Here is a 25,075-nt window from a genome sequence, read left to right as displayed (position 1 = left end):
GTGCTGGCCAGAGGGTGATGGAGGAGGAGGGATGCATGGTGCCAGCACCCCACGGCGGGCGGTGGTCCCAGCCCCGAGCCCCACGTGGGCGCAATAACCCTCGTGGGCGCAATAACCCTTGTGGGTGCAATAACCCTCGTGGGTGCAATAACCCACCCTTGTGGGCTCCCTCCGAGGTGTCCTGCCTTCCCGTAGGCCAGGCGAGGCGAAACGCAGCACCCCAGGTGCCGTGGTCCCCCGTGGCTTGGCTCGTGGGAGCCCCTCATCCAGCCACGGGTGCTCCCTGGGCACCCGCACCCCCAGCTTGCAACTCGCCACAGGCCTCAGCGCAGGGCGAGGGTGGGAGCCGGGGGTCCCACACGATGCCGCTCGGGGGTCGCAGTGGGACGGGCAGCTCCAGCCCCACAGCCCCGAGGTCTGCGCAGGGAAAGCCCCGGACGCGGGGAGCCGTCGCTCAGCCCTGCTGCAGTGCAGCTCTGGCAGGAGCCGGCAGCCCTCCGCCGAGCGCTGGGACTCAGCCTCTCCTTCAACACAGTGGGTAGGAAGCGACGAGCAAAGGCAATGTCACGCCTGGGTAAAAACCACACGGGGAGAAAGCTCCCCCATCCCCTGAGGCTAAACCCCGGTGCTAAAAAAGCTGATGTTTGTGCAGACCCCCTCCGCTCTCCCCTCCTTGCCAGCCAGGCTCTGAGCACAAGCAGATTTAGCAGCACAGAAGGAGCGGGAGCCGTGGCTCTGCTTTGCAGCAGGACAAGCAAAGCACAAAGCCTTGACCAAGGTTATCCCAGAAAGTCTGTGGCAGAGGTAAGAGCTGACTCCCCGCCTCCAAGGCTCCAGCTTGCTGGTGTATTGCAGCATCTCCCTGCTGTGCCAAAAATTCCCCTTGAAATCTCCTGGCCATTGCAGAAGGACTTCAAGGCCAGAAATCCTAAGCCCAGCACCCCAGCGCCGAGCCGAGCCAAGAGGCAGCGGCTCAGCCGCTGCTAACCCCCCGCGCTGGCTGGCTCAGCCTGGCTGCTCCAGTGCCAGGGCACAAACCGTCCCGGAGGAGGACGGTACCTTTCCTGGAGCCTGCTGCTGGGTGAGCTGTAAGCACAGCCCCTCCGAAGATGGGGCTGGGGAGGAGGAAAGGGCACTGGGCACAAAGCAGGGACCCAGAGAGCGCAGGAATGCTGCAGCCAGAGGATGATCCTTTAGCTACTGGGATGCTCCGTAGAGCAGGGTCCAGCATACGCCAGGGGAGGGGGGGTTGCGCTGGCAAGAAGGAATCTGAGAGAGGAAGATGTCTCCTCTCCAAATCCTCCCTTAAATGGCAGTTCTGCTGTAAAATAGGGTAGGATGGAGCTCAGTGTTTGTTTTCTCTGCAGGACCTGAGCGTGGCTCAGCCTGGGACTGCAGAGTCAGGCTGGGCTCCTCACTGACACAGCCCCGCAGCGCTTTCTGCGGCCCCGGCTCGGCTCTCACAAACATCCCTGCGGAGCCGTTGCCCGGTGCAGGGACCCGGGGCATGAGAGAGGAGGAGGAGGAGAAGCATCCAGCTCACTCCCACCTCGGCTTTCTGCCCTGGCTGCTGGGGCTTGAGGCAGCAGGATGGATGCGAGGGGGACCTGCGAGCCCTCGCCGTGCACCAGGAGATGCACAGACAGAGCCCCTGTGGCCCCACACAGCCGACGGTCAGGGGATGAAGCAAGTGATGGCAGGAGATGGAGCGGGGCCAGGCTCCGACCATCCCTGCGCGAGCAAGGTTAATCCCATCTGCTCCCCCATCCTAAATTCCCCGGTGCCTCGGGAGCTCCCCCCAGCCCTGCCTGCCCACGGGCCCCGCAGCAACCTTGGCAGCAAGGAAATGCTGGCGGGAGCGAAAAGGATTGAGAAACTGCAGGCAGCAGGATGAGACGCGAGCCAGCACAAGCAGGATGTGACTCGGGGGTGACGGGGACCGCTGGCCGGGTGTCACCGGGAAGTGGTACCTGGGGCCCATCCTGTACCCTCCCTCTCACGCTCCTCACGGCCAAGCCCCAGCCCAGCCTCTGCTCCCCACACAAGTCACCAGGTCCCGTTTGTGTTTCACCACCTGAATTCTCTGTTAAGAGCACAGCGATGTCTTCTCCCTCCATCCACCATAGGGTTTTGCACTCCCGTCCTTCCCAGGGCTGTCACCCAGGGCTGTCCGCTCCACCTGGGGCTGTCCCTGCCACCGCAGTGCCCCAGCCCCGTCACCCCATCTGCGTGGCAAACCTGATATTTCCCAAAGTTTTTCAGCACAGACTAGATGGCAGCGGTGGGAGGTTTGGGGTGAAGTGGGGCTCAGACACCAGCTAGACCTTCCTCTTGTCCTGTCTCCAACGAGCTGTTGTAGCACTGCAGGAAAGGAGAAAGGAGAGGATGAAGGAGGAGAAGCAGAGAAAAAAAAAAACAGGAGGAGAAATAATTTTTTTCCCCACTAAACACCCAAAGCAGCTTTGCTTTGTTTTTCCACCAGCTCCCCTGGCTGAGGCCGGCTGATCCCAAGGTGGCCCCTTCCATGGGTGCTGTCTTCCCTGCAGCTCCCATCTCCTCGTCCCTCACCTGCCTGTCCCCTCTGTGTGCCGTTGTCCCTGATGGGGACTCCAGCACACCCTCACATTTCATAGCTACAGCATGGCCAGGGAAAGCCAACTCAACAGCCACTCCTGCAAAATTACCTGCTCGGGAGGAGACATCCAACCCCAGGCACAAGCCATAGTACCCAATCTATTAAAAGGTAAGAAGGGACAAGCAAAGAATCCCCCTGCCACCCCGAAATGCATTAACACCATTAAAACCCAAAGACCCTGATGGGCAAGACTGGACATATACTCACTGGCTTTGTGGCAGTTCACCCCAAATCAACCCCAGCTTTGGCTCACCCTGGTATAAGCATGGAGGAGTCAGGATTGTGCTGATCCCTCGAGCAAGGGGACCCATTTTGCACCCTCCAGCCAACCCCCTGGGTTCCGGGGGTTCCCAGGGCCACCCTGCGCTGCTGCAGGGCATGGGACAGCTTTGCAGAAGGGCTATGTCCCCGGGGAGGGGGTGGGAGGTGTCACCCCCCTCTCCTTTGCAGGGGAACGGCTCACACAGGTGTCACAAAAAGCCAGTTCTCAGCAAACGGCTTTAGCTGGGTTGGTGCCCTTCCAGCCGAGGAGTTCAGCTCAGTTCCCAACCCCTACCTGCACCTGGGCTCACCAGCCATCCCTCCACACGGGAAATTATTTGCCCCAGATGAGGAAAACCGGAGCAACAAGGAGACGGATCCAGCAGCTGAATTCAGTAAAGCCCAAAGCTGGATCAGCTGCTTCCCTGCCGTGGAGCAGCACAACAGGGAGATGTCAGCCTGCCGGGGGGCAGGGCCCAGGACACCCAGCCCGCTGCACCCCCCGTAGATTAGGGCAACCCACATCCCTGCAGAAAGACACATGATGGAAAAGACCCTGTTACACAAACACCTCCGACCCTGGCCCACCAGACAACAAAATCTCAAGGGTTCCAGGATGCTGCAGCTCTCCTTTTCCATCTTTCTGTGCAGGCAGGTCAGCAAAGCACAAGGACACGCTCCCAGGGGAGAGAAAGGTCCAAAGCTTGGGAGGGAGAAATGGGAGTGCAGGAGTGCAGTTTAGCCTGAAGGCCAGGAGATCCTCTTGGGACGCATCTCTGGACCCAGGAGGATGCAGGAGCAAAGAACCACATCGCAACAACTCCCTGAAACATCACAGTCGCTCTCTGGGTAATGCAATATCTCCAAGGTGGGGCAAAGCCCTTATCCTCCATCCATGATCCAGGAGTGCCTCCATTGCCCGGAAAACATGGGGTGTCCTTCCATGGCCAGCTCCAACCCTGGCATGGAGGCACCAGCTATGGGGCTGTAAGGGGACTTGTGCTGTGCCCTACTCACTTGGTCACTCTCATCTTTCTAAGAGATGAGGGGGATTTTGCTTGGTTTTGGAGGAACAGTACATTTACCAAAAATTTGAAGATTCAGAAAGGCTGAATCATCCTAAAACTCAGGGTGAAGCTGAAAAATTGTTTGGAATGAAAAAAAGAAATACCTGTGTTGGGCAGGGAAGAAGGCTTTGAAGATGTCAAACCATCTTCTTCCCTCACTCGCATGATGAATTGTTGTATTTGGGCATTTTCTAAAAGAATCTTTTTGACTTTTTCATTCCAACAAATCTATTTTTTTTCAGTTCAGAAAATGATTTCAATGTAAAAGAAGAGATCTAATTAAAATTAGGCAACCCCCAAACACAACAAAACAAAAACCTTCCAGGCCAAACCAAACATTCTGGCTTTACCTAAAACAACTATTTGCACTGGTATGGGGTATTTTGCAGGTTCTTTTTTTTCCCTTTACATTTTGCCAGAAAATGCCTCCTAAACCCCTGTTCTGGGTTGACACGGTCCAATTCCCACACCCGACACGTTCCCTTTGGGCACCAATCAACGCTCTTCATTCATTTTCCCAGGAACATGGTACTCCCTCAATGGACCAGACCCACTGGAGTAACTATCTTCTCCAAGAAGGATGAACACTTCTGTTCACCTTGCTCACAGTCCTCTAAGCCTGCCCTGTGCATCCTTCACAGGACCCTCACACAACCTCGAAACCCTGGTTATTGAAGGAGACTTAGACCTCCTTAATCATAACTCAACAACCCAACAGCCACCTCTACTCTTACACTGGAGGAACCTCCTCTGGGGAGGGGAAACAGAGTCTCTTCTCAAGACACCTGCTTTCCAACCCAACCCCACCCAACTCAACCCAATCCAACCCAACTCAACCCAATCCAACCCAACTCAACCCAACCCAATCCAACCCAACTCAACCCAACCCAACTCGACCCAACCCAACCCAGCCTTCTCCTTGCCACCACCCACGGCCCCAACCTCCATCCGCCACCACCCAGACCAGGTGGCACCATGTCCAACTCCAAGCTCACCATACAGCCATGGCCAAGAAGAGGGATTTACCATCCAAAAAAGGCAGGTTTCCCTAAGGCTACCGCAGGGGAGGTTCAGGGCGGGGGGGGTTAGACAAAGAGATGCCGGGCTGCATTTCCAGCCCCCACGTCTGGCTGCAGAGGCAATTGGCAGCAGGGCTGTGCCCTCCGACCCCAGGCAAAGAGGTGAAACCCCAGGAAAGTAGCAAACAAGTCAAGGCGTAAATACGGCACGAATCCACGGCACTTCAGCGTGGTTCGTTATCTCTGGTTAGACTGGAGTCGGTGGAGCCAGGTTTGAGAAGAGCAGAAATATCAGCAATTAAAGATATGTCGTGTCAAAAAAACTCTAAACTGATTAAAGTTGAAGGCTCCGTTTTCTTCTTTTCATCAGAGAACGGAATCAAAACCTGCCTGGAAAGACGCGCTCCCCCCGTTCCCAGCGCTCCGAAGGCAGCGCCTGCATCCGTCCTGCTGTGTCCCTGCATTTTAATTACCACCTTATTAATATTCATGAGGCTAGGCACTCAAGGGGGATTGCAGTCTGTCATTCTCTCTCTCTCTTTCTCTCTCCCCCCCCCCCACCTCTCTCGGCTGAATCTGTGGGGTTTTTTTTCCTTCTCCTTCCCAACAGTTGGTACGCTGCAGATCCGTACGCGGCCGCGTGTGCATGCAGCCCCGAAGGCGCCGAGCGTGCAAGGGGCCGTGGCGCGGGGAGGGCGCCCGTGCTTGCCAGCGGCGGGTGGCACGACTTGGGGTGCGGGTGGGCGGGTGGGAGCAGGATTGCCCCCGCCGCGCGTGGCGGCCCCGGCATCCAGAGACAAAACTTAGGGATGCCGAGCGGCGCTCCGGCTGGGAGCGAGCATGTGTGCGCGCATATGTGACTGCCACGCACTCGGGGCGTGATGCTGGCACATGAGCAGAGCGGCCCGTTGGGGAGCGGGAGAGCTGGCGCACGTGCGAGCGGGCGTGCAAGGAGCAGGTGCGGGGTTGGGGGACACACACACACACACGTCTGCGTGTGCTCACGCTCGCGTGCATAACTCCTGGCAACAGCATCACTTCTGAGTGCTGGGGTGATGGTGTAGGACCCGCACGAGAAGAGCGTGGCCGTGCAGAATGGCACGGGGTGAACGCAGCTGCCCTCAGCCCCCACCCCGCCACCTCTCCTTGGGGACCGAGCACCCTGCATCTCAGCTCATCCTGCACCCCAGCTGTCCCCAGCAGCCACTGCTGAAGCAGACGAGAGCACCACGGCACAGCCAAGGGGCCACAGTGTCCTTGATGGAGCTACAGCCTTGGCCGTCAGGGTGAAGTGGGACCTAGCAGGTCTTGCATGTATCCAGCGAGGGGGTGACCCCCGCCCGGCTGTGCCCTGTTTGCTGGTGCAGCTTGCTGGCTGGGCAAATTGGATCCCATTTTTTTTCTCAGGTCCACGGCGCTGGCATAACCTGGGAGGAGAGAGGGCAGAAAGCCTGGCTTGAGGGCAACACAGAGGGAATAGGCTGGTGATGGAGCTGGAGATAAATTGAATTTCTCGTTCCTCAGTTAAGCAATGTGGGGTTTGCCTGCTCCTCGCTGCCATGCAGCGTTTAACCCTTTCTATATTCATTACTGAAAACAGCGCCCACGCGGGCAGCAGAGAGCTTGCCTGGCTTTGCAAACCCTGCTCCTCCCTTGCTGGAGGAAACCACAGAAGGGGCAGGCTGTCGCCTCCCCAGGTCGCTGTCCCCATCCCTCCCAAGGGACCGTGCTGGGGCGATGCAGAGCATGTGCAGGTGCTCCCATCACCCCGAGCTGCTCAAAGCCGTTGGCGCTGCCCCATCCCAACAGCCACCAGTTGCAGGCTGGAGGTCCCCTCCAGTTTCCAGGCAGCCGCAGCCAGACCACAGTCCCACCTTCCCCCAGCATCTTTCTCTTGGCTAATGACACCCAAAGCACCGTCAAGAGCCTGAAGCCCCTTTGGGGACGGATCCTGCAGCCCAGAGCGCTGCCTCCCCACCGCCAACCACCTGCAAGCAACCTGTCGAGAGACACTCCAACTCAGCGGCTCCCCAACGCCCCACTTGCTCAGCTCCACAAATATTTGAATTAAGGTCCCCTGGGGAGCCGCAGTCACAGAGTAACTGATTTCTCCTCCTTCATTATATCTCTGTGTAATTTACCGAGGGACGGCGGCGTGTGCCTCCGTTCGAGCGAATTCCCAGCAGGACTCCCGAGAGCTCACAAATCAGGCAAAGGCAAGGCATTAGAATATGAAAGGTGAGGCTGGTCTCCCCACCAAGGCTCATCTCGCTCTTCCCCGACTCCGCCAGCCCCGAATTGTGTTTTATTTCCGCCTGCTGCCCCTTGTGCGAGCGGGGAGGTGATGGGTTGGGGACAGGCCACAGGGCTGTGTCCCCAGCTCTGTCCCCGGCTCCTGCTCTCCTTCTGGGCAAGAAGGGGAAAAGGGTCCCCTCCCTCTTGGCAGCACCTCAAGAGATGCCAAGGAAGCCAATGCAGCAAAGGTTTCCAAGTGAAACCGTGTCACCTGGCTTTAAAATCTGACTTCTTTTCACCTGGATGCCTGTGCCTCAGTTTCCACATCTACAGAAAAGAGTAGTCACTCCCTCCATTTACTAGTTTAAGACCCTCAGCACTTAGATGTTGGAGGCCTATAAAAGACAACTGGCATTATGGATCCATCTGTGTTGCAGCTCCAGCAAGGAGGAGCTGGAGGACAAGTTTGCCAGCATAGCTCTATAGTTACCAGAAAGAGCTCAAAGAGTCGCCGAGGAGAAAGAGAAGAAAAGGGAGAAAATGAGGAACTGGACCAAGGATGCACAATTGAACTCCTTGGCGTTGTTATTTCGTGAAACATGAAGTGCGAGGAGGCTGGTCTTCAGCTGACGCGCCTCAGTCTGAACCCAACCCAACCGAACCCATGGCCAACCACCATGTCTCGGCCCTGTGTTGAGGTGCCAGGGTGGGAGCAGGTCACGCCGAGAATGGGAGGCATTTGTTTGTGGTGGCGAACGGAGGATGACTGGACCTCTCACAGGTCTTTGCAGCATCTACGGGCTGGGTAGGAGTTGTCCTTCCCCAAAGGCCCCGGCCCTGGCCACCACCAAGGATGTGACACCGGAGCAAAATGCTGGCCGGGCTCGGACGCAGCGAGCTCTCTGTTCCAGCTACGCTGCAAACAGCGGAGGGCAACATTTTGCTTCCTGGAAACCCAGAGAAAGAAGTATTTTTTCTGAAGAGCTGCAGCTCATAGGCAACCTGTAATGGAGATTTCAGAAAACTGGGTGTTCCCCCTTCCACCTCCTCTGTGAAGACAAAGACTTGGCAGATGGTGGTGGTGCTTTACAGGGCTTCTGCTAGGCTTTTCTTTGGGAGCTGGGTGCGCGAACCCTCACTCTCATGCTTCACTTCAGAGGTACGAGCGATGTGAAATCTGCCCATCCCAAAATCTGCCCATCCCTAGGCTATCTCAACTTCTCAGAGCTCTTCCAACAGGCTGACTTAAAGACCTGGGGCTGTTCAGCCTTTAACAAAGAGCTCCTTTCTCCCCAACCTTCGCCAGTTGTTGGAGTTAAATAGGCTATGCTGAAACCAAACCAAACAAAGCCCCTGCAAAGAGGCTCCAAATCCCTGTCCCCTCGCCAGCGCTCTGGATTTCCCCCCCGAGCCCGGGCACGGTGCTCCCCGGCACACTATGGCTTGCTCCCCACTCCGAAAGGTGGGCACGACGGGCTGAAACAGCGAGGTTGCGTTCGCTCCTATGCTTCTTGCCGCTGGGCATCCATGGGAGGAGATGAGGGGGTGTCTGGGGGGGGAAAGTGTGCCACGGAGCTGCTCCAGCCTCTGCCTGCAATACCCCTGCTCCGTTGGATTTGCTTGGGACTCCAGCCACGTTGCTGCTGGTGCCACGAACCCCCCCGGCGTAGCGCAGGAGCAGCCCTCGTGGGCGCCACGTGGCTATCCCAGGCGTGGGGACCCCGGCGGGACCTTTCCAAACGTGCTGCCCGACGTACCCCCTCGCAGCCCCCACGGGGCACGTTCACTCTCTCCCATTTTGGGGGGCAGCTCCCCATCACTGGGCACCGAGCCCTCCTCCTCCCGGCATCGCAGCTACCAATTTGCTGAAGCAGCTGCCTTCCCCGAGCGGGGAGGTGATGGCAGACGGGGGTCTCCATCAACCAGGGGGGGGATTTTTGGCAATGCCAGCCCCTGGAGGGGCTGCTGGCTCCCACGTCCCGGGCGTGCGAAGCGTGGGGGTCCGGGGGCTCTCTGTGCAGGCAGCTTTGATCAAAGCGCCGAGCGCAGCCCGGGGCTGGGGGGAGGCAGGCGGCGTGAGATGAAACGGAGCAAAGTTCTCTGGGTTCGGACGCGGGAGTTGGAAAGGATTTGACGGCAGCTTGGAAAAGGAGGAGGAGAGGGCCGGGAGCAGCAGCGTTCAGCAGAAAGGAATGTCCTGATGGGACGGCAGCCTGAACGCCGGCCAGGACCCCCCCTTCCCAAGGCTGTTTAAAAGCCCCGGACCTCTCCAAGCCCTTTAATTGGCGCTTTAAAAAACTTCCTTGTTCCTTGACGCGGCGAGGTTTGCGTTTCATGCCCAAAATGACTCAATTCCCCCTCTCTCCCACCCCATGCAAAAAAAAAAAAAAAAAAAAAAAAAAATCTCCTTTGAAAGGTTTGCTAGAAGCCAGCTCCGTCCCCTCCCCGCCAGCCCCGGTAGCCCCCAGCCCTCACCCCACCAGCCTCTTGTGTGTATTCTTGTTCTCCCCTAATAATCCACATCCCAGCTGCCTCCCTCTGCCTTCACCCTCCTCCTCCCTGCCTCTCTCGCTCCCTCTTTCTCTCTCCTCCCCCCTTCCTCCCCCTTTCCATAACTCAAAAGCTTGTCAGGCTGGTTCCAGACTGCTGGCGCCAGGCTTCACTCCAGGAAAAAAATAAAGCAAAAGAGAAAGGCATGCAAGGCAAAACAGCCCCGCCACATGAACACACATCAAACCAGCCCTTTATCTCCCCGGAATGCTCTCCCCGCTGCAGAGCTCCCTACCCCGGCCCAACAGACGCGCACTCCCCATCCCCGTAACCCTAATGCAGCACCGCCAGGCTGCAAGCGCACACGCCCCGGCAGAGAAAAGCGAAGGAGCAAATACAAGATCTATTATTTATCAGCGTTATCAATTATTTAGAGCCCCAGCGCGGGGAAGGGGTGGGGAGAGGAGGCCTTGGCGGAGGCGGCTTTTACCCCGGCAATTCAGGCAAGGAGCTTCTGACCGGACCCACCTCCCCGCTGCCCCCAGCTCCTGCCCACCAGCGGGATGATGGGGTGTCTCCCCCGCCGTCCCTTGCATCCCACCCCACCAGTATGGGGTTATTTCTTACCACAATCCTTCCCGCCTTCAAAAGAGCAGGGCTTCCCCCCCCCCAGCAAGCCCCGATACCCAGCTCCAGGAGCATCCCAGTCCCAGAGGTCTTGGACCCGGTGCCCGAGCGAGGGCTGCACCACCCCACATGCGGAGTGGCCGCCCCAGGGCAAGGGCTCTCGCACGCGGGGACCCAGCACCCTGCCTCCTCACCCAGAGAACTGGTCAGCCCCCAACAACGTGAATTTTGGCATCAATATGCACTTTCTCAGGCAATTCCAACAGCACTCTTCTGTTCAGTGGTGCGTGCCTCCATCCCAACTCTCCCCGCAGCCTGGAGGATGCACCACACTGCTCATCACCACCCCAAACTGCAGCGGTGGCCGGTGTAGGGCTCTGGAGCCCCGAGTCACCCCGCATCCAGCCAGCCCTGAGGGAGCTGTGTCAGTGCAGGGCAGGAGGAAGAAGATGTCCATGGCTCTCCACCTCCTGGGGGTTTCAGGTCAGGTCTTGATCCCAAAGGGTCAAAACCAACATCCCAAACCCAAGACCCAGCCCAGGCTGCAGGAAGAAGACTACACCAGACTACACAGCCCCTTTCAGCTCTGTTTTCGCTTGGATTTTGGAGCAAACCCCAGCCTACTATCTTTGCGGTGCCGCTGGCAAACAGCACCAGTTACCAGGCAGGTGACACCGATGGGTACGGGTTTGTCCATGGGCCATTGCCACAAGCTCGCAGATGGCTATCGCAGCCTCCCCACGAGGTAGCCGCCTTTCAGCAGCAGATCGCACTAAAGTAGCTACAGTGGGAACGTGTGATGAGGTGGGTGTGCTAAGAAGATTTTTTTTGGCAGACTTCGGGATGACTTTATTGCTCACAAGTTCTCGAGTCATGGCTGAGTAACACACTCATTGCATGTTTGAAACAAAAAAAAAATCCCTTACCCCAGCACAAAATAAACAGCCTGGACAAAGCATGTTTGCTTTGCTCCTCTTCCCTGCTCCAGCTTTGCATGGCCGGGGGCTGCAAGGCTCTCACGTGGGCTGCAGGCAGCCGCTGCCTACAAGCCCTGATATTTCCCCTGCGATTTGGGAAGAGAGATGGGCAGCGGCTCCCACCAGATGTGCGCACGAGCACCAGCCCCTTCCCTAGACATCCCCCAGCGGGTCCCCTTCCCAGCCGATGGGTTGGGTACCTGAGGCAGAGCAGCATCCTCTGCTCCAATGGGATCTCTGGGAAATGACTTTAATTTGGGTGGCTGAATCAGGGCCGCCAAGCCCAGACTCTCACAGTGGAAGATGCGACCTCAGCCTGCCATGGCCTCAAGTGTTTTCTTCTAAGGACAAAGAGTTCTGCCCCGTGGTGCCATGTCCCCAGCCAAGCTGTGTGAAGACCTTCAGGTGAGACCTTCAGATGCACCACAGAGGATAAATTTCTGCAATGCAGCTGCTGGTTTGGATGCTTCTGGGTGCCAAAAAGGTGCAGAGAGCCATGTTGTCTAAGGACAGAAGCGTCCCCACCTCCAGTGCCTTCAACTCTGAGAAACCAGTAGCTGCTCTTGAAAAGCAACCAATGTAGTTCTAACCTGGAAGGAAAACTACTGTCCTCTGCTCCAACCGAGTCAATGGTGGCTGATCAAATCCCTGCGGCAACTCAAGAGCAATCAAAAGGTATTAACTACCTGCCTAAGCCCATGGGTGAAAAGAAAGTGCTCTCCTCTTTCCCAGGTAGGGAAATGAAGGTGAAGAGGGACAAAGTGACTTCTCCAAGGTCACCTGGGCAATGCTGCTGGAGGGCCGGGAACAGACCCCAGGAACTGAGGTTTCTGCTGTCTGGCTCCAAAGTCCTCACATCCACCCTGAACTACCTCTGGGTCAAGCCCAGCCTTCCCCCAGCCCCATGGACCCCACAGAGCCCTGATGATGACTTCTGAACGTCTCTCCACTGGAGAGAGGAGAAGGTCGGGAGCATGAACCCCTCCAGATGTTGGCTTTTGGGTGCCAACAGCTTCACAAGCTCCTCTCCAGCCCCAAAGGAAGACCTCAACTGGCATGGAAAAATCCTTCCCTTGAGTAAAGAAAGAGTGGGAGCTGCTTTCTGCCATTTACTGTCCAAGTTCTCCCACACCAAAGGCTAAAGACAGATGAAAACTAGCTGGAAGAAGGGGGAAACAACCAAAATTATTAATCCCATTCCATTTTAATGGGTTCAAAAGGGATGTTTTTGTAAATTCTCTACTACATGTTCCTTTTTTTTTATTTTGAAAAACAACATTCCAGAAAAAACAGTCCTTATAGTTGCTGTTCCTCCTCCTGAAAGAGCATATCTTGGGGAGGAAAACAGGGCAGCTTAGGGAAGGGAGAAATGTCACTGAAGATTGAGGGGGGAAAAGCAGAAGGACAGGAGGAACCCTTCATTTAGAAATGTCACCGGCAGTTTTGCAAAGAAGAGAAAAATCCCGTTATGTTGAGAATTTTTCATGAAAACTTTGCGTGCATTTGTTTTTTAAAGGCTGGGTTTTTTCCAGCTAAAAATAAAACTCCACATGAAAAAAAAAAAAAAAAATGTCAGCGGTCCCTGGGCACAGCCGAGAGCACTTGAAGGGACAGCAGCTACCCTGGGACGGCTTGTGCCGCTTCTCGACAGGCGGCCCTGATCGTGGTGACACCGCCGGCTCTCGCTACTTGCCGGGGAAGGTTGGAAGGACGTGATCTGCCCCGCGCCGCCTTTAAACAAACCCGGGGACCCAGGTTGGCAGCGCACCGGGGCGGATCTGCAGCGGGCCGGAGCTGACGATCACCAGACTGGGGCCACTTTCTCGCAGCCAGCTCCTGGCACAAGGGGATGCGGATGCCCGAGAGCATCCCTGGTCACATGTGGCGGTTTGGTGGCTCCTGGCCGAGCTCCCAAGCTGCCCCGCCGGGTGCGTTCACTGCAATTCCCAGTGGGCACCTCTGGGAGCCCTGGTCTGCTGGGGGCTAGCCCTGAGCCGCCCCATTCCTCCAGCCCATCCCGGGGAAAAGTGGGAAGCGGCAACACCGTTGGGGCAGAGCACGCGGGTGCCGTGGCTGGTCCCAGCTGTATCCTTTTCCCATTTCCCTTCCATGCGTGCAGCCGGGCTTCCCGCCCTGCTGAGGTCAGCTCCGGCTATTCTCTCCTCCGTTTCCCCTGCTCCTGCCATGCACTTCCCGTCTCCCTTTGATATTTCACCTTTGCTGCGTCATTCCCCGTGGGCCGTTTTGGGGCTTGGGTTCACGTGGACGTGCTGTTCTCGGCTGTTGTTACAGAGCCGAGCCAGGGCTGAGCCTTGCCATCAGGGACCGCTCGTGCTGGGGAGCACATGAAATAACCCGGCTCGCGCAGATAAGCGTTCAGCTGAACAAGCACGAGCCCGAAAGCTGAGCTTGCACCAACACCCTTGAGCAGCATAAGAGTAAGAAGGGGAAACGCCATGAAAAATAACGAGGAGCTGGGAGGAAACAAAGGCTGGGTGAAACAGGGAGCATTTCCAGCAGACGAAGATGGCCAAATCTGGCAATCTGCTCACAATGCTGGGCTTAACCAAAGCTGAGCAGGACTTGGACCTGGCCCAGGTTGGGCAGAGGAGCCATTTCGTGTTGGCCACCCAGTGCCCCAATGCTGCTGAATCGAGGGAAACCCCATCTCGAGTGGGGCGCAGATCTCTCCTGGGCTTTACGGATGGGACACCCGAGCACCCACTCAGCTGACACCGGGAGCAGCAATCTGCTGCGGCACAAGCAAAACCCCCAGGAGGGTTTGGGAGCAAGCACCTTCCTCATGCTCCCACAAAGCCCCAGGGAATTCAATGCCGAAGAGAGCAGCCGGCTTCCTCCGCGGGCGGAGTGACCACTGCGCTCGTACGTGTCCCGTTTCGGCCAACCGTCCTTTCCACCGAGGAGCCACGATGTTGAACAAAAAATGTCCCCGCTGGCCTCTAGCACTGCCTGCCCGCGCTCCCCACGTGGCACCAGGCCAAACCTGTTAACAAAAGACGACTGAAAGGAGAGCACGCATTAACTCCGTGGTGGATTTCCCTCAACGGACCCCAGCGAGGAGCATTGTCTACTCCGCCACGGCAGAGCCCGGGCCGGCAGTGCCGGCAGCACGTGGCACTCGCCCATCAGAGCAGCCGCGGTGATGGGTCACTTTGAGCTGCCTGGACCTGCGCCGTCCCCAGGACACCACTCCAGCTCTTTGCCACCGACAGCCGACATCTGCCGGCGACCTCCCGGTACGGGCTACAGCCGAGCCGTGTCAGCCAGATGAGATGCCGCGCGCGGGGGCTGCTCCCTGTGGTTTTTAGGGAGGAGGTGGGGGGAATCTCATGACATGAGAGCCCAGAAGAGGGGCCTGACCCCACGTTATAGATTTTTGCCCGTTTCAATGGCAATCACTGACAAATGCTCCACCAGTACATTTCTTTGGAAGAACACAAGCTTACTGAGATGAGAGCTGAGGGAAGGGCTGCGTGCCTTCTCCCCTGTGCTCTCCTGCCCAGCTGCTCCTTTCAGCAGAGGCTCTGCCAGCCTAGGTCACATCCCGCCCTGCTCCGGGGCTGCTCTGCAGCCAGGGATCACAAACAGTCCCATCCTGCTCTGCAGGTGGGTCCCAATGAAGAGTGGTGCCTCTGGGACATGGGTAAGACCTCAAGCGCTTGCTTTGCCAAAAGCTTCCCCATCCCCTTGGACTGCATCACCTCTGCCACTGCCCGAGGAGGGACTAGGATGTCCCCAAGCTCTCCCCCCTTATGTCCCTTCCAAGCAGTAAGCTCTCACATGGTCAGGGATGTGCTCCCAAACAATCACAGACAGCGCTCATCACTTGAAGTCTCTATTGGATATCATCCATAGGGGAAAAAAGCCTCAATGTCCTCTCCACCCTTCTTTTAGCTCGCTGATGCTCAGGGCAAGGTTGATCCCTTCAAACACCAGCACAACATCTCTCAATCTGGACCTTAAGGGTCCTTCAGGAGCGAGGAGGGGGCTGAGAGGAGAGATGTAGAAGAAAATAGTCCACCATGGGAGTCCACAATAGCTTGTGGACTTGGCAGCCCCAACTCCGGATGGTGATGGTCTCCTAGCCCATTGCAAGGGGCAGCAGGGAACAGACACCATTTTGTGTTTTCAGGCTCAAAAATAGAGTGTTTGAGTGAGTCACAGGGATTTTTGTCCCTCTCCTGGAGGCCTTACATTCATTCATTCTTCCTTTCTTTTGTCATTTGCGATAACATGAAATATTAGTCGGCTGGACTGAATCTGCAGGTTTTACTCACCACCTCCAAAGGAAAATACAACAAAAAAATACACGGGAACAGCATGGCCAATCCTGAGCATCCAGAGATCCTAAAGATTTCCAGACTCTGGAAAAATCAGGGAACAGCCTTTAAAATAGTGAGATTTGCAAGAGAAAAAAAAAAAAAGGAGACCAGTTGGCTTGCTTTTATTTCCTTGCTGATTTTTGAGCCTGTAGGCCACTCTGACGTCATGCTGCTAAGCTTGTCTCTGCAGCCATGACGTAAGAAACCCTTAAACCAGCAAACCCCTCTGCCAGCACTCTGCAATCACATGGCTTCAAAAAAAAAGAAGGAAAGAAGGAAACACTGGGAGCCAAGGGAAACCTCAAGAGGTTTGGAGGACCTCTCAGAGGACTGAGAGGAGCATCAGTGGGCAATGCAGAGTGAGCGGTGCCCTCGAAAGCCCCTCTCCACCTGCGGGGTAATGGAGAGCTGGGGACGTGGGTTTTTGGAGCAGGGCTGCGAACCTCGCCGAGCGGCAGCGTGGCCGTGGTGCGTGGCTGGCTTGCTCTTGGCAATCAAGGACAGTCCCGGGAAAGTGAAAAGACTTCCAGCACATCTCAGCAATTTCTCTCTGCTCCCAAAGGAAGCATGTTTATTGGAAGCCATTTTTTGCATACATAGCCCTTTCCTGCTGTTTCCCACAAACTCAGACTAAAATAATTTCCTAGGCTTGAGGACGCCAACCCACAGCTTCCTAGATGGATGTGCAGAGCTCAACCTTGAGCAAGAGACCAAAGACATCCCCGAAATCCTGCCCAGAGCTCACCCAGCTCTCCCAAAGCGAAGGTTTTACATCCCCTCCCCAGCAGCACTTGTACCAATTTCCAACCACTTCAGTGCACTACTCCTCCCCCGTGCTTTCCTCTGGGGGTCTCAAAGCCCTCTGCAACCTCAGGCCCATTCACCCTCCACACACGCCCCAGAAAAGCATGACCCCAAATCACTGCTCAACACACAAAGAGCAAAGAACAGTTTGCTCAAAGACCCAGGCAGTGCACGCCGGCAGATAAACCAGTCTTCAGGCCCCGAAGGACTGGTGTGCGAGGGGAACAGCAGAGATGGAGACAGTCAAGTGGCAGGGGTCTCCCGCCCCACACCAGCACAGGACCGATATGTGCCCCAGAGCAGGGAGCTGATGGTGGGAACAGGTCCCCGTTCACACCAGAAGGAGGTGGAGGTCCCCTGAAGGGCCCATGCAGCAGCGCTTTGGGGGCTGCAGGGGAGAGCTGTGGTGCTGCAAAACCAGCACTGCCCAGGGCAAGGACTGAGATGGGGTCCACCCTCCCCAGTTCTGCAGCCCAGCACCAGGTCCCACCAGCCAACAGACGACTGGAGGGGGTCCCTGCCTGCACCCCTGCTAGCTCTGCTGCCAGCCTTCCTCAGCCACATCGTCTAGGCTGGGACTTGGCTGGGACAGGCTGAGCCCACACAGCACGGTCCCGAGTCCGCATCCAGCAGCCTCAGCAACAAAACCACTTGAAGACCATGACCATGATGGTGAAAACCACCGTGCGTGTGGCCCGACCATCCCCAGAAGAGCCCTTGCCCTGTACTCCGAGGCCAAGCAGCCCATGGATGTTGCATGCTGAGCTGCTGTCCTCGAGTTTAGGGCAGGGAGGAAAGAAGGAGAATTCGGAAGAGTCTGCGTTTGAAGCTGCTTGGGGAATGAAGGCAAAGGGACCGCAGCGCTCTGGAACTGGAAATGGGCAGGACACAGTTAACGCCTGGTTCTTCGTGCAGGATCAGGAGGAACTTGGCTTCATATTTCACGTGTGGGATGTTGCAAGAGGACAAGGAACCCTGAACCCCAGCGGCATGCGTTCCCCCAGGCTCGGCCGCGGGGAGGAAACCACGACGTGTCCGGCTCCACGGCCGCTCCGCCGAGGGCAGGAGCCTCCTTCGCGGTGCAGAGGGCACCGCCGGCGAAGGACGTCGCCACCACGCCAAGAGAACGCCGAAGAAACGCCGAGGCCGTACCGACTCCACGGTTGGCATCGAGATGCTGGCAATTTAATAAAGCGCAGCCGAGTGGTTGGGGGCTGCTGGTGAAAGGGCCCCACTCGTGGCGTGGAGCTGGGGGCTTCGCACCGCCTGGCTCCCCGGCTCTTGAAAGCAAATACAAAGGCTGGGCTCCCCCAGCCCTGGCTGATGCTCGACCTCTCAGTTGTCCTCGCTGCACGCCTGTCCCAGTTCCAGCAGCCGGTTGCTACAGCAACTGAGCTCTGACTAATCATTTGCGCAATGACCTTTTTTCCCCCCAGAGAGAGGGAGGGAGGGAGATGGAGAGGAGGGAGGGGAGGAGAGGCAAAGCAAGCAGAGGTTAGCAAGAAAAAGCAGCCAGGGAGAATGTGGGGTTTTTGAGGCGATGCAAGATTTTTGAGGTGGGGGGGGGGGGAGGAATTGGGGGGATGCGGGTGGCGGGAGGGGGAGAGGAAAGCGGGTGTTGGATGGGGTCCCCCGCTCCAGGCTCTGTGCTTGAGAAAGGATGGATGGGGGCAAAGCCGGCTGCCAGCGGGCAAAGAGCCTCGCTGGGACCGTTTCCACGGGCGAGGGGGGGGGGGGACAACAAACGGGGCTGACGCTGCAGCCTTCGTCCTCCTCCTCCCCACCCCACGCTGACCCCGGCCACCGCCGAAGGGCCAGAAGTCAAGAATTTGGCTCTGCCTCACCACCGAGCGCCTGTAAAGGGCTGGCCAGCTCGAGTGCCCTGAGCACAAAACCTCACGGGCGGGTGGTGTTTGGGGAAGCTACACCAGGGCTGAGCTGAGCTAAAAAGTCCCGTGTCAGCGTTACACCAAGTAGGAGCACAGCCGGACTCTGCTGAGCCATGAGAACCAGCCTGGGAAGAAACCTGAGCCCAGCTCCAGTGGCTCCGATGGTGTTACTGGGAGGGCTTCGCTCCCACCTCTACTGCCGTCAGCTGAGCAAAGACCAGGGTCAGGTCTGGCTCCAGCTCCAAAACAGAGTAAATAATGCAAAAGCCTCTTCCTGCACAGCCCGGAGGAGCACACGTGAGATCACATCTTACTGACTTGGTAGAAGAAAACTGTTTAGAGGTTGCACATTGCTCCTCACTCCAGTTGGCACTTAGAAAACAGAAGCTGGTGAAACCAAAAAAAGCAGTGGCAAGGAGGTCCTCCTCACCAAGGGGTGGATGGTTGTGCCACCAGTCCCAAGTTTTCAAGGCAGAAGGATTTGGGCTTTTCTCCAGTTGGATCAGAAAACAGTCACATCTGACCTTGACCAACCGCAAAGTACTAAGCCAGCTGAGATGGACAATAACAGAGATCCCTGGTGACCGAGAGCAGAAATCTATGGAGAGTCACAGAAGAATGGGTTGGCCATTTGGAAAGAAAAGGAAGTTTGAAGAAAACAAAATGTTTTTGTGGACAGATATTCCACAACAGAGCCTGACAAATTGCAGTACTGTTGTGTGAATTGGAGGAGAAGGAGAAGGAGAGCTTGGTATGACTAACAAGCAAGCCAAAGAAGAATGAGCTATATCCTGAACGGTGCTGAGCGCACACTCCCCACATGCAACTCCTGCTGACACATGCTGGAGGTCAGGACAGGGAGCTCTCATTGGGTAAGATAGAATCTCATTCAAAGAGGTATTATGGTGGCCTTGGCTGCTCTGTCCTTGCCCTGTCTTTCTGCACCAAAGACAGGCCCTTTCCTTAACACAGGTCAGACAAAATCCTTGCTCCAAACACCTCCAAAAGGTCCTGGAGCCAACCCTCCTCTTTCAGCTTCCCTCTGCCCATCAAAATAATGCAAAGGACAGAACATTCCTAGCAGGCATTCCCCAGCTAGTTTGTACAGCTAGAAAATGTAAAGCAAGACTTGCAAAATCATCTGCGATCTATTTAAGGCACATAAAGGAGAGGCCAGGTTGCGAGGAATACTCTACACGCGGTGTGCATCCAACATATTTCCCTTATCAGCACGACTTGGCACCTACAAAAATTCCCACTGCAGCACCTGATCCCAAACTTGGAGAAACCAACAGGAGGGTTTGCATCGAGCCCGTACTGGTGCCTGTGCTACGTGGGGCATTGCAGGCAGCCACGGCTTGCTCTGCTTGAGCTTGAGCAGATCAAAGCCATGTCAAGCCCAACGTAGTAAGTGCTGCTGAATGGCAAGATACGTTAACTCAGGCTTGGAACTACATGGCCACGGTCACAGGGCTTGCAGATCCAGCCCGAGCTCACTCCTGCCTCCGATCCAGCTTGTAGATGAACCTGGGGCTGCAGTGAGTCCAAAACACAGCATGTAGAAATAAAACTCCTTTCCACCTCTTTTCGGTTAAATCACTCTGAAGCTTGCAGAGCTCCACCAAGGACAATTATTTCCAGCATGTGCCGTGCATGAATGCTGCGAGCAAGACAGAGCTGGAGTTTCATCATAGCCCAGCTTTGTGTGCAGAGCGAAGAAGGAGGAAAAAAAAAATAGAGAAAAAAAAAAAAAGGAACTTGGAACTGGAGGCCCCCCCGGCCTCACCCTGATCCCGAGAAGGCTCCGCTCTGCTCTTGCTCAACCCGACACCGAGAATGAGGAAGCGGAGGAGACAGGCGGGGGAGGCGGAGGAACGGTCAAGCTGAAGACAAACAGCCTCTGAGCTGGGCAGCTTGGAAAGCTTCACAAGTGAGAGGGCATGGGAGCAAAAAGCGGGCTGTGTCCTGCGCTGGAGACACCTCCCCATCCCCATCCGGACTGGGGGGCTCTGTGGCCCTCACCCCGGAGGATGCTCAGGGGTTTGATAACACGAGTCCAGGTCTTAAAGGAGATGGTCTCCAGCATGGAGATCCGCCAAGCCCTACTGCGTTGGCAGCCCAGATCTTGCGTACCCAGGCTGCGGCTGGCGACGACCGAGCACCCACCCGCCCACCACGCAGCCCTGGCCAGGTGCCTCAGCACCGCACAGGGACGGCAGAGCCCTCGGCGGGCAGAGCCATGCCATGCCGTGCTAGCCGCAGCCAGCCGGCTCTCCCCCTTGCTCGGTTAGAGCCAGCTTTCAGCACAGTCGGCAGCTCAGCAGCTCGCCTCCGCACTCTGCAATACCAGGAACCGCAACGTCACATTCGCTGCAAACAGGAGTTCGCATAAAAAATTAAACCCCAGCCAGGTGCGAGATATTCCAGGAGGCTCCACGTGCCCAGGGCTGGTCCCCTCTCATCCCAACATCCCAACGCCCTACACCTCGCCGCTCCAGGAACCACGCACCTTACCTCCCCTTGTCCTATGTGCTAATGGCCGCTGTCACCTTCCCCGTCCTGCTGTCCTCATCCATACACATGGGCTGGTCTCTTCTCATCTTGCCCTGGGGGAGGAAGAAATGCAGCTGAAGGGAGTCCAGTGTCTGCACAGCCCAGTTGGTGACAGACCAAGACCCCAACATGATATTCTCCTGCTGATTTGCCCTTCTACCTTGGTAAGCCGGTAAGGAGGTACCTTGACCCCATCCCTCTTTCGGCAAAGGACAGCATAGCAGAGACACGAAGGGACATGCCTGAGGCCAAGGAGGACAGAGAAGCAGGCAGAGGAGTTGGTTGGACCCACTTGTTTAAAGTTCTTTACGACAAGCAATATTAACTGTACCCCAGCAGTGTTACTGCCCGCGAGGGATGGTCAGACGACTGCGACTGACAAGTTCAGGATGACCCCACAGAGGAAAGAGGCTGCCCAGCCCTCAGGCAGGACTGTCCCCGAGCATCACCAGGGATGCAGACACCGTGCGTCTTCCCGGCCAGCCAGCCCAGGATCCCACCCAGCTTGTAACCCTCTCACCATGCAACAGTCAGTCCACACGGCGCAAGGACCTGGGAAGAAACACAGCTTATGTGGAAAGGAGTGAACACATAAGGTTGGGGGGGATGCATCAGTTTAATTTCTGTTAAAACCACACCTTGAATTCACCCAGCACAGGGCATGTGTGGAATATCCCTAGAGAGGTTCACATTACCGTAATTCAGAGGAAGATCAGAAACGATGGCCCGTAAGGTAAACCCCACACCCAGTCTCAAATCTCTCTGAGTACACCAGCAAACGAGAACCAAGACACTGAGATGCATCAGCTCCATTGCCCGGTTCCTGGAGGTTCACACCAGTGGGTGCCCGCAGGGATGGAGCAGTTTGGGGGTCACCACATTCTCCTGAACACGTACTACCCCAGCTGCCCACCTCCCCGGCACCCTGAGGTGAGGGGGGCTATGGCAGGAGAGAAATGAGAGATTCCCTTCTCAGGATGGGGCCTTGATGATGAAACCCATCCCAAGGGAAAGGGGTTGCTGTTTCCCAAGAGAAGTGGCAAATCCCAAGGGAGGGAGAGCTGGACCAGCCCTTCAGGAGTGCCGGGGGGGGCAACCAAACCTAGAGAGGGACCAGAGAGGAGAGGGAAAAAACAGCAAACCTTGGGGAAAACTGAGTTTTATTTCCCTTCCGCGAGGCCATCGCAAGGCAGGAGCTGGGGCGAGGAAGCCTGTACCCCCCTGCCCAGGCCAGGCAGCAGCAGAGCGCGCCAGAGGAGATGCCATGGGAAGACGGGTGAGCGCCAGGCCCCGTGCAATTGCCTATAGTGCGTGGTAATTCCAGTAAGTTTACACCCGGCTTGCATTCAGTCCCAGAGGCGTTTCACATTGAGAGCATCCCTGGAAGGGAAGATTCACTGCCAAAAAACCGAGAGCTCCGCCTGCCTGGATTTTGGAGGGGAAGACAGGTTTGTTTGCATTTCCAATTTGGCTGGAAAACTGGAAAAATACAGACCTGAGAAGCCAATTCCCCCCTGCCCATCACCTCCCCCTAAATCCACCGTTCTCCAACACAGAAGGATGCTGGACCAGCACCAGTGGGGACCAGTGCTCCGTGGGGGGAGTCTGGGGACCTGTGGACACATGACTGTGGCTCTGCAGTGGTCAGGGACCAGGAGGAGCTTTTGGAAATGGGGCTGGGGGAAGAGCAAAGATGCCAGGATGGGGCCTGGGGGCACCAGCCCGGCATCTCTGTCCACCTTTGAGTCACCCATGGGACCCAGTGAAGAGCGAGCCCCTCAGAGCAATAGCGCTGGGTTTAAATAAATAAATACAAATCTGCTGAAAGGGGAAAAGAAAAAAAAAACCCAACCAGAATAAAGGATGTGCCTCTCCAGTGCCTCCTCCCCTCCCAGAAACCTGTGTGCGATGCAAATATATGCAAATCAGACATGGAAGCAGGGATGAAACTGGCGCTCTAAACCAGCGTGGTTTTAGACTGGGAAGCGTTGGAGGCAGCTTGCTGGAAAGTTGAGGCAGAAATAGCTGCACCATGAGACGGACGAGCAATGGCAACTGGAGGGTACATGTCCCAAAACGCCTTTGGTGGCAGGATCGGCTCCCACAGCACCAGCAAAATACAGCACCAAATCTCACTTTTGACACCCCAGTTCAGCAGCCAGTCTCATCCCCCTTCCCTCCAGCCCAGGGCTGGAGCGGGGGGAAAGGGGGAGAAAACTTGCTTTGCTGCTGTTTCCGATTCCCCCCCACGATTCCTGGGAAGGGATGGTAAAAAGCACTGCAGTGCACGGAAACCCAGGCAGCTCAGTCCAAAGCAGGAGACGGCCAACACAGGCAGCCTGGGGTGATGCTCCCCAGGGTGGGCACTTTCCCCAGGGACTGCTTAAGGAGTGACATCTTTCTTACATGAAGAATGGGATCGTACGAATTCCAGCTCGTTTGTTCCAGGCAATTTATCCACCCAAGTATTGCCTTGTTCGGTAACATTTTCTCAAGGGGTTTCTGCAGAGAAGCAGGTGAAATCTAGAAAGTCTGAAGGCTTCAGGGTGTAAACGCCATTTGCCTGAGCAATGCTGCTCACGTTGATAGTCAATGCCTGAGCGTTTTTTTTTTGCTCAGAAACAGGAGGGGGTTTTGTGTTAAACAGTCTCTGCTCAAGAACAGATCTGGCTGGAGCAAAAGCCCCTTTCCTGCCTCCTGACCCAGCGCAGGATTTTTACAGAAATAGCTCAGATGCTCTGAGTTCAATGGAAAGTTTGGGATGGACTGCCAATGTCCTGAGCAGCCCTGGACCACAGCAGCCCTGCTTCAGGCAGCTGGTGATTTCCATCACCATCATAGGGATGCGGTTGGAAAGTTGCCTCCTGTGACTGCAGGGCTTTCAAAACCCACCTCAGGCACTGGAGAAGGGGGGAGAGAGGAGCAGAGAGGGGATTATGCTGACAGCGTTCTTCATGCACCTTCAGACCAAAGGTGCGACATGGGGGTCTGCTTCGTATCCCATAGTGGGATGCAGAGGAGTAGGATATCTGCAAAAGGCACTGGAAAGGACTCAACTGCTCTCTGGTTTGAGTCCATGCAAGATGACCATCTCCTATGATGGCCTCTCCCGTGCCTCTGCCACCATTTGCAACCTCAGCTTCCCTCCAGGAAAGTCACGGCACTGCATTCAAGACAGCTCCCACAGCCCTGCGTCTTAATTTGCTTTTCGTTTTGCTTTATCTGTCTCATTAAAGGCAATCTCCAGCGACTCCGACACCACTCTCTAGCATGGCGGGCGTTTGTGTTTCCACTGTTGGGTTGAGCAGACCGTCAGCAGCGACAGCCCACGTGCACGGGTGCCACGCTGTCACTTAGCGGTGCTGAGCAGAGCGCAGAGGCACCTGCTGCTTTGCAGTCACTGTGGGGTTATTGGGGTATGTCCAGCCCTGACCTGCACCCCAGAACTACCCCCTAACAGATATTATGGCTTCAGCATCACATGTCCTCTAGACAGAGGTTCATTACCTGCTAGGCTGCAGTATCTTGCAGTCCAACACCAGCATATCGGCTTCTCTGGACAATGTATATAAATCTGGGCCATTCTTATGCCACAAACCCAGTTCCTTTACTTGACCTGATCTATAACATGGACAAGGTTGAACATCTTTCTCATTGGTGTTTATCTGAGGCAAGAACAAAGCATCTCTGGCTCTTCCCTGTGTTTTTCTATCCTTTCATCCACCCTTTTTTACTGTATTTCCCCGATACTTCTCAGGGAGCTGCCCCAGCACTAGGGCTCCGGCAAGCATGTCTGTCAGTGCACCTACTTTCTCCAACCGCAGCAGTGTTACGCAAACCTTCGGAGCAAACACTAGCCTGTGATGACGGCATTTTGTGACTCTATATTAAAAAAACAGCCTTAACCCACCTCCCTGAAGAGAGAGGTGCCATGAAAGTGTCACGGGGTGGCGAGTCCAGCAGATACCCAGCAAAGGGAGAGGAGCTGCTGCTCGCCTGACCTCTTCCCATTCCCTTCTCCAACTCCTGCTCCCATCCGAGAGCTGCTTATTTCTCCCCCTGCCCACACGGCAAAACCCTGTGAACCTGAAGAATAAAAGGTGCAGACTAGCTGGGATTTCAAATTCTGTGATTAAGGATGGAGGCAATTTCTCCCCTCCCTGGGCTGATAGAGC

General features: G+C 56.1%; 1 long non-coding RNA gene across 4 annotated transcripts in view; it reads right to left on the bottom strand.

Annotated features, from left to right (window-relative positions):
* Positions 1-2,059: 2,059 nt before the first annotated feature.
* Positions 2,060-25,075, bottom strand: part of LOC115335367 — a 94,513-nt gene continuing 71,497 nt past the window's right edge. For all 4 annotated transcript variants that reach the window (XR_003921420.1, XR_005931364.1, XR_005931365.1 and 1 more), the window contains exons 2-3: positions 20,862-20,953; positions 2,060-2,361 (exon numbers count right to left, since the gene is read on the bottom strand). This is a non-coding gene — a long non-coding RNA (uncharacterized LOC115335367). The remainder of the gene's footprint in view (positions 2,362-20,861; positions 20,954-25,075) is intronic.

Source organism: Aquila chrysaetos, chromosome 24 (genome assembly GCF_900496995.4).
Source record: "Aquila chrysaetos chrysaetos chromosome 24, bAquChr1.4, whole genome shotgun sequence".
Lineage (NCBI taxonomy): Eukaryota > Metazoa > Chordata > Aves > Accipitriformes > Accipitridae > Aquila > Aquila chrysaetos.
Note: the sequence above shows the minus strand (reverse complement) of the source record. Positions and strands in the feature narration are given on the sequence as shown.